At 37.1% G+C, this 12,066-nt stretch overlaps 1 long non-coding RNA gene across 1 annotated transcript; it reads left to right on the plus strand.

Annotated features, from left to right (window-relative positions):
• LOC110265632 lies at positions 1,248-6,747 on the plus strand. Its single transcript, XR_002351804.1, has 3 exons — positions 1,248-1,664; positions 1,731-1,742; positions 6,734-6,747. It is a non-coding gene; the product is annotated as an uncharacterized LOC110265632 (long non-coding RNA).

The raw sequence follows: 12,066 nt of genomic DNA on the forward strand, positions 1-12,066 counted from the left end.
AGTGAGGCTAATTCCCGCAACCCTTGCTCGACAAAAAGCATGCTCTCAATATTTCCATCCTCTGTAAGGTCCTTCAAGTCACGTTTATTTTCTTCCTCATCTACACTGCGACCTATGTGTAGTAGAAAAAAAAAAGAAACAATTGAGAGTAGTCAATCACTACAACTAATTGTTGAGAGTTGAATAAGGCAAATGAAAAAAGTTAGAAATAAAAATCACTACAACTAGATATATTTTAGAGCTATCAATTACAACAAAATGGAAGTTTCTTCTAATACAAAGCTAATACTTTCTAAATATTTTATGAAATAGGAAGATGAAATTGCATTGCATTTTATAAGGGTTCTTCCTCTTTGAGTCTCACTTCTTGAATAAGGGTATTTTTTATGCCCAAAACAACAACATTTTACTTTGATAATTCCTATAATCCAAACCATGAAACCTATTTACGTTACTTAGCGTTTACAGGAAATAGAAACCTACAACTTCACACTTCTGTGACTGTTATCAAATAAAGTAATGAACACCCCTATACCTCCCTATGTACACCATAATACAATAGAATGATAAAAATTTTGTTTTGCAATTGACTCTAGGTTGTAAAGATTTTGGCCATCAAATGAAATCGCCACAGGCTCATAGATGCAATTTAAGACAAGGGATGTTGCAAATTTATTGGTTGCTCTGCTGTGGCAGGAAGGACCTTATACGGTGGATTATCATAGTTGAAGAAAGCAGAGAAGTGAATGTGGTCGTCCATCATCAGATTAGGATTCTTAATGTTGGAAAAATTAGAAAGAGACCAGAGCACAAGATTTCTTTTAATTCTCAAAGTTTTTCACACATCAAATTAGATTTAGTTAAGTCTGATACTTAATCTTGAATTTAGTCAATTTTGAATAAGAATATAATGCACAACTAAAATTGAATTCTTCCTATAGCATGTCATATAGAGATTATTAAACAAAAGGATAAATTTAGTTCAATTGTTGAACATAAAAGATACAAGCAAAACAAGTTACCTTTTCCGCCTTGGCAGCAGCTTTCGTAGCATTGCCATATAATTATTTTCTAACAGATAGCTGACGCTTGAGCTTCCTATCTTTCAAATCCTAGAAATTAAGAGTAAGAGATAATATCTAATTCGATGTAACAGTTCCTAATTTCAAAATTCAGAGTTCAAAATTGTAATGAAATCAAGTTCAGCTAACCCTAACTATTAGATATTATCAAATTTATGCAGAATTTCACATCAAGAGAAGACCTACCGGCGGTGACGATCTTGTGCATCTATGTGCAAGAGCTGCGATAGTGCAAGCGGCGGAGATGTGGTGTTGCAACAAGAGCAGCAACGGTGGTTGGAAGGCCTTGGCGACATAGATCTGAGATGAACAAATAATGATAGAGATGCAGATCTGAGGTGGATTGGATGGAAACGAAGTCTAAGGAGTAGGATGATGGAAGGAGGCTATCCGCAATGGTTACGGTGGTGGTGATGGTGGTCGGCGATGGCAATGGTTATGCGAGTTAACCCAGGCCAGTAGCGAAATCAATATTTCGTTGATGAAGAAAAGAGAGAGCGAGAAAGCGAAGAGAAACAAGGGATGGAGAGAGTTTGGGGAAGCTCGCAGGTGAAAGAGGAAGGCGAGACGCGTTGTGTGAAAGTGAAATTTTCATTTCTTTCTCTTACAGTGTTTTCAATTTGATTTATGGATGAGATAAAAAATAAGGTGAGAATAAGAGTTTAGCGGCAATAATGACAATAGCTACCATAATAATTTAAAAAAATTATAATTAAAAGTAAAAAAGATAATAATTTTCCGACAATAGTAATAATGGCCACTAAAACATACAGTAATAATCACAAATATATAATTACCGCAAAAACATAACTTAAATTAAGAAATTAGTGGCCATTATATTATTGCCACTAAAAGTTTGTCGCTAAAACATAATTTTCTTGTAGTGTATTAGATAGTCTGAAGACCTTAGCTAGTTACCCATTTTAATTTCATGGTTTAGCTATGTTTTTAAGCTTTAATTATCTGTTGGAAGTTCTAGGATTGCCTTCGGCTTTCCTAGGACATTATATGTTAGATATGTAGGCACTGTTAGCATGCTGAAAACCTCCGATTCTCACCATGCGGATTTTGTGATTTTCAGATGCAGGACGTGAGGCTCCTCGCTGAGGCATGCTGGAGACTTCTGATTTAGCAAAGATCCTTAGCTCTCGGGACTTTATTTTAGTTATCTGTACTTACTTAGATACTTATTATCTCCATTGTTTATATATACTGTATTGACTCCTCTTAGAGGTTATTTTGGAGACTCAGGTTTTGTATCTCTGTATTTTGGGTTTTCTTTTAGGTTTTCCTATATATCTATATATGTATAACTTTGTGCTCGGACCGGTTACGTTTGCGAACTGAGACCTGAGCTTTGCTATCTGTATCTTGGCACTCTATTGTACATATATCCGTGTCAGCTTACTTTATCTACTTCGTTTACGTTATCGATCGGAGTGTTGCACTTTTCAATTTAACGCTTTTATTTTATCCCTTTTTCTTCAAAGGCTCCTAGTTAAAGATCCTTTTCACTATTATTATATATAAATTTACTTTTAGAGGTCGTAATACCTCACCACCTCTGTCTTATGACTTAAGCATGAGGCTCTGTGTGGTAGGGTGTTACATTTTTAATTATTGAAATTTGTAAATTTTAAATATATGAAATACCCAAAATCATAAAAAATATATAAGAACCTTAATTATGTTAAACTCAAATGATCAAAACCTGATTTAGTTACAAAAAAAATTCTTGAATTTTATAACAAAGAAATACCTTGTTACAAACAATCTAAATTTTGTGACAAAATAGTTTTTTATTACAAAACAATTGGAATTTTTGAAAAAATGGCTATTTTGTTATAAAATAATTGTGTTTTTTTAGTGCTGAGTCGTGCTATTTTTGTCGCTGTCGACAAACGCATGGAAGGCGCGCGACTGAGTGTGAAGCAGTGTCAAAATAAAAAGCAACGATGACCTTGAGTGTGGGATCGAAGGCATTGAAAGACTGGAGACGAGAGAGCTTGAGAAATGAGTAACAAGATTTTTTTTAACGTCAAACGACGTCGTTTTGAGGTTGGGGTTTCTTTTTATTTCAAATTGTAAAAAATTATATAACAGTCTTAATTAATTAAAACCGTGACCATAGATCCTTTTAGGTCACTCTTTAAAACTGTGACCATAGATCTCTTTAGATTACTCCCAAAAACCGTGACCATAGACTCCTTTTAGGTCACTTTTATGTAAAACCGTGGCCATAGACCGTTTTAGGTCATCCACAAAAACCATAACCGTAGACCCTTTAAGCTACTCCCAAAATTGTGATTATAGAACCTTTTAGGTCACCCCCCAAATCCGTGACCATAGATACCTTTAGGTCACTCTTTAAAACTGTGGTCATGGGCCCTTTTAGGTCACCCTTTCTTAAAACCGTGACCATAGACCCTTTTAGGTCACTAATCAAAACCGTGACTATAGACTCTTTTAGGTCACCTCCCAAAACTGTGACCATAGACCCCTTTAGATCACCTAAAACTGTGACCATGGACCTTTTTAGGTCACTTTTTTTGAAAAATCGTGACTATTGGTACTTTGTGGTCCGCTTTTTTTAAAATTCGTGACTGAAAAAACGTGGCAATAGACCCAAAATATTGTAGTGAGCGTAGGGCAGTGTTTAGGCTAACATGAAGATTAGGATTCCATTTTTCAGAAGTAAAAATATGGATTCCAATATTTTGATATCTCAATGCTTTACCAATCGGCCCTTGTCGAGAATAATCACGTTGATTTTTACGTAAGAAACAAGCCTGGAATCTTGAGAGGTCATATTTGCACAAAATTGCCTAACCAAATCAGGATACATTTTGCTACGAATAGCAAACAAAGGCAGCCATCCTTGGCGGCTAAAAGTTTGAGTGAAATTCAAACCTTTTTCTGCCAGGATTTCTAGTGAAATCAATTTTGGAGCAACAATGAGTCTATCAATGATATCATTTGAAAAAAAATGTCAATTGGTCATGTTCAAAAATTGTTTGGAATCAAAATGTTCTTTTGGAAGCTTTGCATATTCAGATTTATCGGCTATCGGGTCATGCAATTTGGGCTCAACAATGGGATTAAGAGAGAAACAAGAATCCATACCACGGGTTCTAGGAGGAGGAGGAGAGGCTTTATGGGTTTCTTCTTTCTCTGTGACTGGCCTCTTTTCTCTCGTAGAGTTAGGGCACGAAGAACTTGGTTCAGAGGTTGTAGCGGCGCGACGAGTGGGGGTCTTGGTTGTGACCATGGATTCAACAGTTGTTAGAGGTTGAGAGGCGTGTTGTGGTGGTGATGTAGGAGTGATTTCAATGAAGATGGTAGTGGTTGAAGGTTGAGTGTTTCAAGTATGAGGGTATATGTGATATCATTTTCTTCTAATAATTATCTTCCTTCTTGGCATTTTAACCTAACACTAGAGTAGTTATATAAAATTCGGGTGAGAAGGATGTAAAGTGGTGGTGATTAATGCTGAGTAAAGAGTAGTTAAGAAATGTTTATAGAATGACAAAGGTTTTATAACTGATGCAAGAATAAAATAAAATCACTTTAAAATAGGAAACATTTTGAAATTGATTTGAAAATGAATTTTGGAAAAGATTTTCAAAATAAATAAAATTATTAGAGCAAAAAAAATCAAATAAAATATGTGTTAATGTAATAAGAAAATAATTTTGAAAGTAATGCAGAGATCACATAATAATTCAAGAAAGATATAAAGGTGACAACTTGAAAATTTGAATGTATTCATCATTTGCCCAGAATATCTCTTCACATTCTGCAAGATAAAATCTCAAAAAATCTTGCCAGATCAGTTAAAACATATCAGTAGCACTTGAAATTCCCAAAGCAATTCTTAATTTACAAAATCTATCCTCAGCTAAGGGTTTAGTGAATATTTCAATTAATTGATTGTCTGATTTAACAAACTGAACATCAATATTTCTCTTTTGTACATGTTCATATATTGAGTAATATTCACTTTAATATATTTAGTATGAAAGTGCAAAACTAGATTTTTGAAAATGTTAATGGCACTTGTAACAACCGGAGTTTTTCACGTAAAAACCGTTTTAATAAAATAATTTTAGTGTCCAGAATAGATTAAAAATTTAAAAGTTTTAATTTGAAAATATAAAGGTAAAAATTGATTTCAATGAATTTTTCTGAGTTAGAAAATGTATTTTCTGCAAAGAACCGAGAAAAACTGCGAACCGGCAGCCGAACCGGTCGAACCGATTTAAGTCTGTTCGGTACTGTGTTTTGAGAAAAATAAGATTTTGAAAATTGATTTATTTTTTTGAAAGGATAAAAAATAATTTATCAATCGAAAACCGGACACTAATCTTAAAGGTTTTGGCCCAAAGTAGGCCAAACGGACCAAAAACGCTAACGGGTTGGATCGAGCCCAAACCGGGCCCAAGGCCCAACATATATAAGCTCACTATTCACCTTCATCTTCCGGGCGCCATAACTTAAGCTTTGGAACTCTAATTGACGAGCCGTTTACGGCCACGCGAAGCTCTTGATGAGCTCTTCCTTTCTATCTAAGAAAATTTGGTAAGTACTCGAAACTCATTCCCCAGTTTCCTGCCCTAACTTCCGTATTTTTGGGGTTTGGTTTTTGAGTGGATTTTGTAGTTTTGCTTATTTAGGTGATCTTTAGTAGCAGGTAATTGTTGGAAATTGCCCCAATCCTTTTTTGACAAGGTAATCCTTTTGGTGTTGTATGTTATGGTTTCTAGGTTTTGATTTTGTTATATATATGACGTTAGATTGAGTTTTGGTGTTTGTTGGAGTTGGCTGAGGCTTTGGATCAAGCTTGGTGGCCTCGTTTTGGTGTTTGGTGCGTTTGGGAATCAGCCAATGTATGGTTTTGATTTTCTCTATATAGTATATAATATTCATGGACACTTATGCTAGTGACCCATAGGATAGGTTTGAATTAAAATGGTTGTTGGGTTGTTAAATGATGATGTATGATGATTTGTGATGGATTGATGATTTTTGAGTTTGATTATGATGATTGATTAGGATATGATAATGATGAATGATTGTGTGAAGTTGAGAAGTGTATTGGTATGATATATGTGATATTGAGGTTGATGATATGGTAATTTGGTTGAAAAAGTTGAATGGGGATTGATTATATTGTTACACATTTGATGTTGATGGTTGAGAATAGTGAAATGTGATGAAAAAATTGTATAAATGGTGAATTTTGACCTAAGAGGGTCAATTTTGCTGTAAATGGAAGTTTGGTATCATTTTGGTTGGATGTGGTTTGAGAATGCGGAAAAATATAGTACTTGTGGCTTTTGGTAAAAAACTGATTTTTAGTGAACTTTGATGGGTTATAACTTGTGCAATAGTTTTTAAAAATTGTTGAAACTTATTTAGAATTAAAGTTTATTGAAAGGTCTTCAAATTGATATAAAGTTTGTAAAATTTGGCTTTTTGTAGAGGAAATTATGATCATTCAAAGTTTGGTGTCAAAATCTGAAATTTTGCAAAGTTACAGAATTTTGATGTGACCAACGTCATGCATGCGCGTGGTCGACGCGTGTAGTGCGGTGTTTATAACTCACAGACTAACCGGCAAGTGCACCGCGTCGTACCAAGTAATACCTCAGGTGAGTGAGGGTCGATCCCACGAGGATTGAAGGACTAAGAAACAATGGTTACTTGAATTACTCAGTTAGGCAAACAGAAATTGGTGTTTGAGAGTTCAAAGAGCATTAAACAGTAAATTCATAGTTCAAAAACAGGCAAGTAAATAAGTTGGGAATAAAATATGGAGAAAGCAGTTAAGGCTTCAGAGTTATCTATTTTCCGGATTTACTTTTCTTACTTACTATTTTAATTATGCAGGATTTAATTCATGGCAAACTATGTGTGACTAGACCCTATTAGACTTTTCTAGTCTCCTCTAAAATGCATCAACAGCCAATTCCTTGGTCAATTAATTCCAATTAGAGGGTGATGATCAAATTCCAATTTATATGCCACAAAAACTCTAATTACCCAAAAATAAAAGGATTATATGTCACGTATCCCGTTAAATCCAGATAATTAAAATTTAGGAGAATATGTTTTCAAGTTGTTGTTCATGTAAAGAGCTTTCCCAAGTTATACAAGAACTCAAATAGAAAGAGGGTCATACTTCCGTTCCACCCAATTTAATAAGATAAAGAGCGAAAACAATTCTTAAATTATAAATCCATACATGAATTAAAATAGAAAAGCAATAAAATCAATCCATACAAATAGACAGAGCTCCTAACCTTAACAATGGGAGACTAGTTGCTCATGGCTCAGAGAAGAAAACTAGGATTCTGGTAAACTGTAAAATACGGAATGTAAATTTTAATAGAATCCCCCATAGGGAAGAAAAGTTTCTCCCTTTTATATCTAATCCTAATAATTTAAAATCTAATTTCTAAAACTTCAAAAAATATCTTTTCCTAAAAATAATATTTGAATTTAAATCAGAATAATCAGCAAGTCTTCAGTTGATGGGTGGGGACCACTTGTTCTCTCCACTCTGCAGCTTCTAATATGTGTTTTCTGGGCTAGAAATTGGGTCAAAACAACCCAGAAATCGCCCCTGGCATTTTTCTGCGTTTTCTGCACGCGGCGCATGTCACGCATACGCGTCAGTGATGCGTACGCATCGATGGTCTTTTTCGCGAGTCACGCGGACACGTCAGGTACGCGCACGCGTCGCCGTGCTAATCTTCAAATCACGTGTACGTGTCAGTCACGCGCACGTGTCGCCATAGAAAGCTCTAAATCACGCGTGCGCGTACTTGTCGCTCCTCGCTGCCATCTTCTTTAATTCTTGTGCTACAGAAACTCCATCAAATCCAGCCGAATGCTACCTAAAATAAACAAAATTGCAAAAGACTCAAAGTAGCATCCATATTGGCTAAAAGATAATTAATTCTTTATTAAACTCAACAATTTATATGCAAATTCACTAGGAAAAGATAGGAAAGATGCTCACACATCACAACACCAAACTTGAACTGTTACTTGTCCTCAAGCAACCAAAACTAATATAGGCTTAGGATGTGAATTTGCATGAGAATGAGAGTTCGATTAAACTCATGTCTCTTCTTATAGTGGGGTTTACAACTGCAATCCTGAATAGTTTTGGCATCTCACTCTCCTTTGAATCAGAAGGATGTTACTTTCATTTGGAATTAGAATCCAGATAATATTATGAATTCTCTGATCTTTTGTAACTCAATTTAATCCTTGAACACAGCAAATTTCTTCTGGTGCTTTGCACTTTGAGCCTAGCCGTGACTTTAAATGTTTTGTCTCAAGCTTTACTTGACACAGAAACACCTCAAGCTTTATTTTTTTTCAGTTATTCCCAGACAGTGGTGCTCAAAGCCTTTGGCGTACTCTGCAATTGATCTCGACTCTAAATGTTTTGTCTCAAGGATTACTTGACACAAGAACACCACAAGCATGTGACTAGGGGAACAACTCTTTCAGCTTTTAATCATATCTGACCTCCCTAGTCATTGATTCTCAGAGCCTTGGACCTTGCTCTTATTTTTTTTTTGCTGTTTCTTTTGCTTCAAGGATTAAACTTTCATTAATTTCAGGGAAATCATAATCATTCTCTAAATTTCTGTTCCTTATACATCAACATTCTTTGATTCAAATTTAAATATGCACTGTTCATATCATGCATTTAGAATTACAGAAAATACCACCATATCTAAGTAAATAAGACTATTCTTCAATATAAACTCACTTTCTCATGCAATACATCACTTCTGTATTTTTTATTTGAATTCAAGCTTAGTGAGTAATACATGAGACATCTTTTCAAAATTAAAGCAATTAAGAGAAAACTAAACTAGACCTAGGATTCTAACTAATAAAGGATCATACAATAAATAAAGCAAAATAGCAGAAAACTGGAACATAATATAGTAAAAGCGGGAAGGAATATAGAAAGAAAGGAACTCAACCACCTTAGTTATCCTAGCGGTCATTTTATTCTTCAGGTTGTGCTCCTTCGTGAAGATGATTCGCCTCCCTTTTGGTGCCATTAAAAAAAAAACAGAAAATCCATAAGCGAAGCGTCAACACCAAAGTTAAAGGTTTGCTTGTCCTCAAGCAAAGAAGAACAGAAAACAAAAACAAATAGTAAGATGAAAGAAGAATAAAAGGATAAAAGAACAAGAGAGAATTAGGATTGGGAGAGAGAGAAAGAAAATTAAAACTGGGCGGCGAACTTGTGTAATTGTGCGGCGCAAGCGACGCGTACGCGTACGGCACGCGTACACATGGGGCGCGAAAATTTCATAATGACGCATGAGCGTCAGGCACGCGTCCGCGTGCCCTTGGTTTTGTGCGATTCGCGCAAAGCCAGCCGCGCGCACGCATAACTCTCTATTCGCGTGGCTTGGGAACCAATAATTTCATACGACGCATGCGCGTCATGCACGCACACGCGTGGATGGCCCTTTGTGTCAATGACGCGCACGCGTCAATGACGCGCACGTGTCAGGGACACGTACGCGTGAACAAGTTTTGTGCTTCTAGCACACTTCCAGCCCCAAGCAGCACAACTCTCTGCCCAAACACTTATTTACGTCGATTTTAAGGTCACGCATATGCGTCGATGACGCGTACGCGTGGAGTGCCAAAATCACGAATGACGCGCACGCCTGGGGTACGCGTACGCGTGGGCTTGTTTGTGCAAAAGGCATCATTCCTGCGCCACTCCGGCGCAACTCTCTGTTCACTTTTATTTTTCACGCAGATGCATATGACGCGTACGCGTCAGCGACTCTTGCGCGTTGGGTGCTCTCTCTCTTTTTTTTTTTTGTCTGGCTCTTGTTCTAAGATAGCTGCATGATCTGAAAAATAGTAAAAACTTAGTAAAAATCAAATAAGGAAGAAAACTACTACTACGAAAAATTGCTAAGGATACGAATTTATCGGGTTACCTCTCGACAAGCGCTTCTTTAACATTACTAGCTTGACGGTCAGTTCTGCTAGTTCAGCAGATGAGTGGACCTCTGGCGATCAATCTTGCCTCTAAGATAGTGCTTCAGCCTCTGGCCATTCACTATAAATTTCCTGTCAGAATTCTCTTTCTGTATTTCCACATGACCATATGGTGAAGCTCTGGTAACCACAAACGGTCCTGACCACCGGGACTTCAGCTTTCCGGAAAAGAATTTGAGCCTTAAATTATATAGAAGCACTCTCTGTCCTAGCTCAAAGATTCTGATGGCAATCTTCTTGTCATGCAGTAACTTGATTCTCTCCTTATAGAGCTTGGCATTCTCATAGGCTGAATATCTGAATTCATCAAGCTCATTCAACTGAAGCATTCGCTTGATTCCCGCAGCTTCTGAATCAAGATTTAGATACCTGATTGCCCAGTAAGCTTTATGCTCCAACTCAACTGGCAAGTGACAGGCTTTGCCATAGACCAGCTGATAAGGGGACATGCCAATGGGGGTCTTGTAAGCTATCCAGTATGCCCAGAGAGCATCATCAAGCTTCCTAGACCAGTCCTTTCTTGAAATACTGACGATCTTCTCTAGAATCCGCTTGAGTTCCCAGTTGGAAACTTCAACCTATCCACTTGTCTGAGGGTGATAGGGGTTGCCACTTTATGACAGACTCCATATCTCTGCAGAAGAGAGTCTAGCTGTCTGTTGCAGAAGTGGCTTCCACCATCATTAATGAGTATCCTTGGGACACCAAACCGGCTAAAGATATATCTCTGAAGAAAGCTCATCACCACCTTGGCATCATTGGTGGGTAGAGCTACAGCTTCCACTCACTTGGACACATAATCAACTGCCACTAGAATATAGTTGTTTGAATGTGAAGGTGGGAAATGTCCCATGAAATCAATACCCTAAACATCAAACAACTCAACTTCAAGAATCCCCTACTGTGGCATTTCATGGTTGGCAGGGAGATTCGTGGCTTTTTCACATCTGTCACAGTGCTTCACAAATTCTCTTGAGTCTCTAAAGAGAGTCGGCCAGTAAAACCCACTCTGAAGGACCTTTGTAGCTGTCCTTTCACCACCAAAGTGGCCTCCATACTCAGAACCATGACAGTGCCAAAGAATCTGCTATTTTTCTTCATCTGGGACACATCTCCGGATGATACCATCTGAACACCTTTTAAAAAGATATGGTTCGTCCCAAATGTAGTACTTTGCATCAGTTAATAGCTTCTTTACTTTGTGTCAGTCACGCGCACGCGTCGCCATAGAAAGTTCTAAATCACGCGTACGCGTCAAGTACGCGCACGCGTCGCTCCTCGCTGCCATCTTCTTTAATTCTTGTGCTACAGAAACTCCATTAAATCCAGCCGAATGCTACCTAAAATAAACAAAATTGCAAAAGACTCAAAGTAGCATCCATATTGGCTAAAAGATAATTAATTATTTATTAAACTCAACAATTTAGATGCGAATTCACTAGGAAAAGATAGGAAAGATGCTCACGCATCAGCGTGCGCGTCGCTGGCAAATTTCCTCCTCACGCGTACGCGTGGGTGACACGTGCGCATGGCTTTGCAAATGTCCTTCTCACGCGTACGCGTGGATGATGCGTGCGCGTGGCCTTCAATTCTCCAAATGCTCATTTCTTCATGAATTCTCCAGTTTGCATGCTTTTCTCTTCACCTCTTCCATCCAATGCTTGCCTTATGAATTTGAAATCACTCAACAAACATATCAAGGCATCGAATGGAATTAAAGTGAATTAAATTTAGCTATTTTAAGGCCTAAAAAGCATGTTTTCATACTTAAGCACAAATTTAGGGATCATTGAATAAATGTGAGATAAGTTAATAAAATCCCCTAAATTAAGCACAAGCTAAACTACAAAATTGGGGTTTATCAAACCTCCCCACACTTAAACCAAGCATGTCCTCATGCTAAACTCAAGAAAGAGACAAAGGGTATCAA

This window comes from Arachis ipaensis, chromosome B08 (assembly GCF_000816755.2).
Source record: "Arachis ipaensis cultivar K30076 chromosome B08, Araip1.1, whole genome shotgun sequence".
Taxonomy (NCBI): domain Eukaryota; kingdom Viridiplantae; phylum Streptophyta; class Magnoliopsida; order Fabales; family Fabaceae; genus Arachis; species Arachis ipaensis.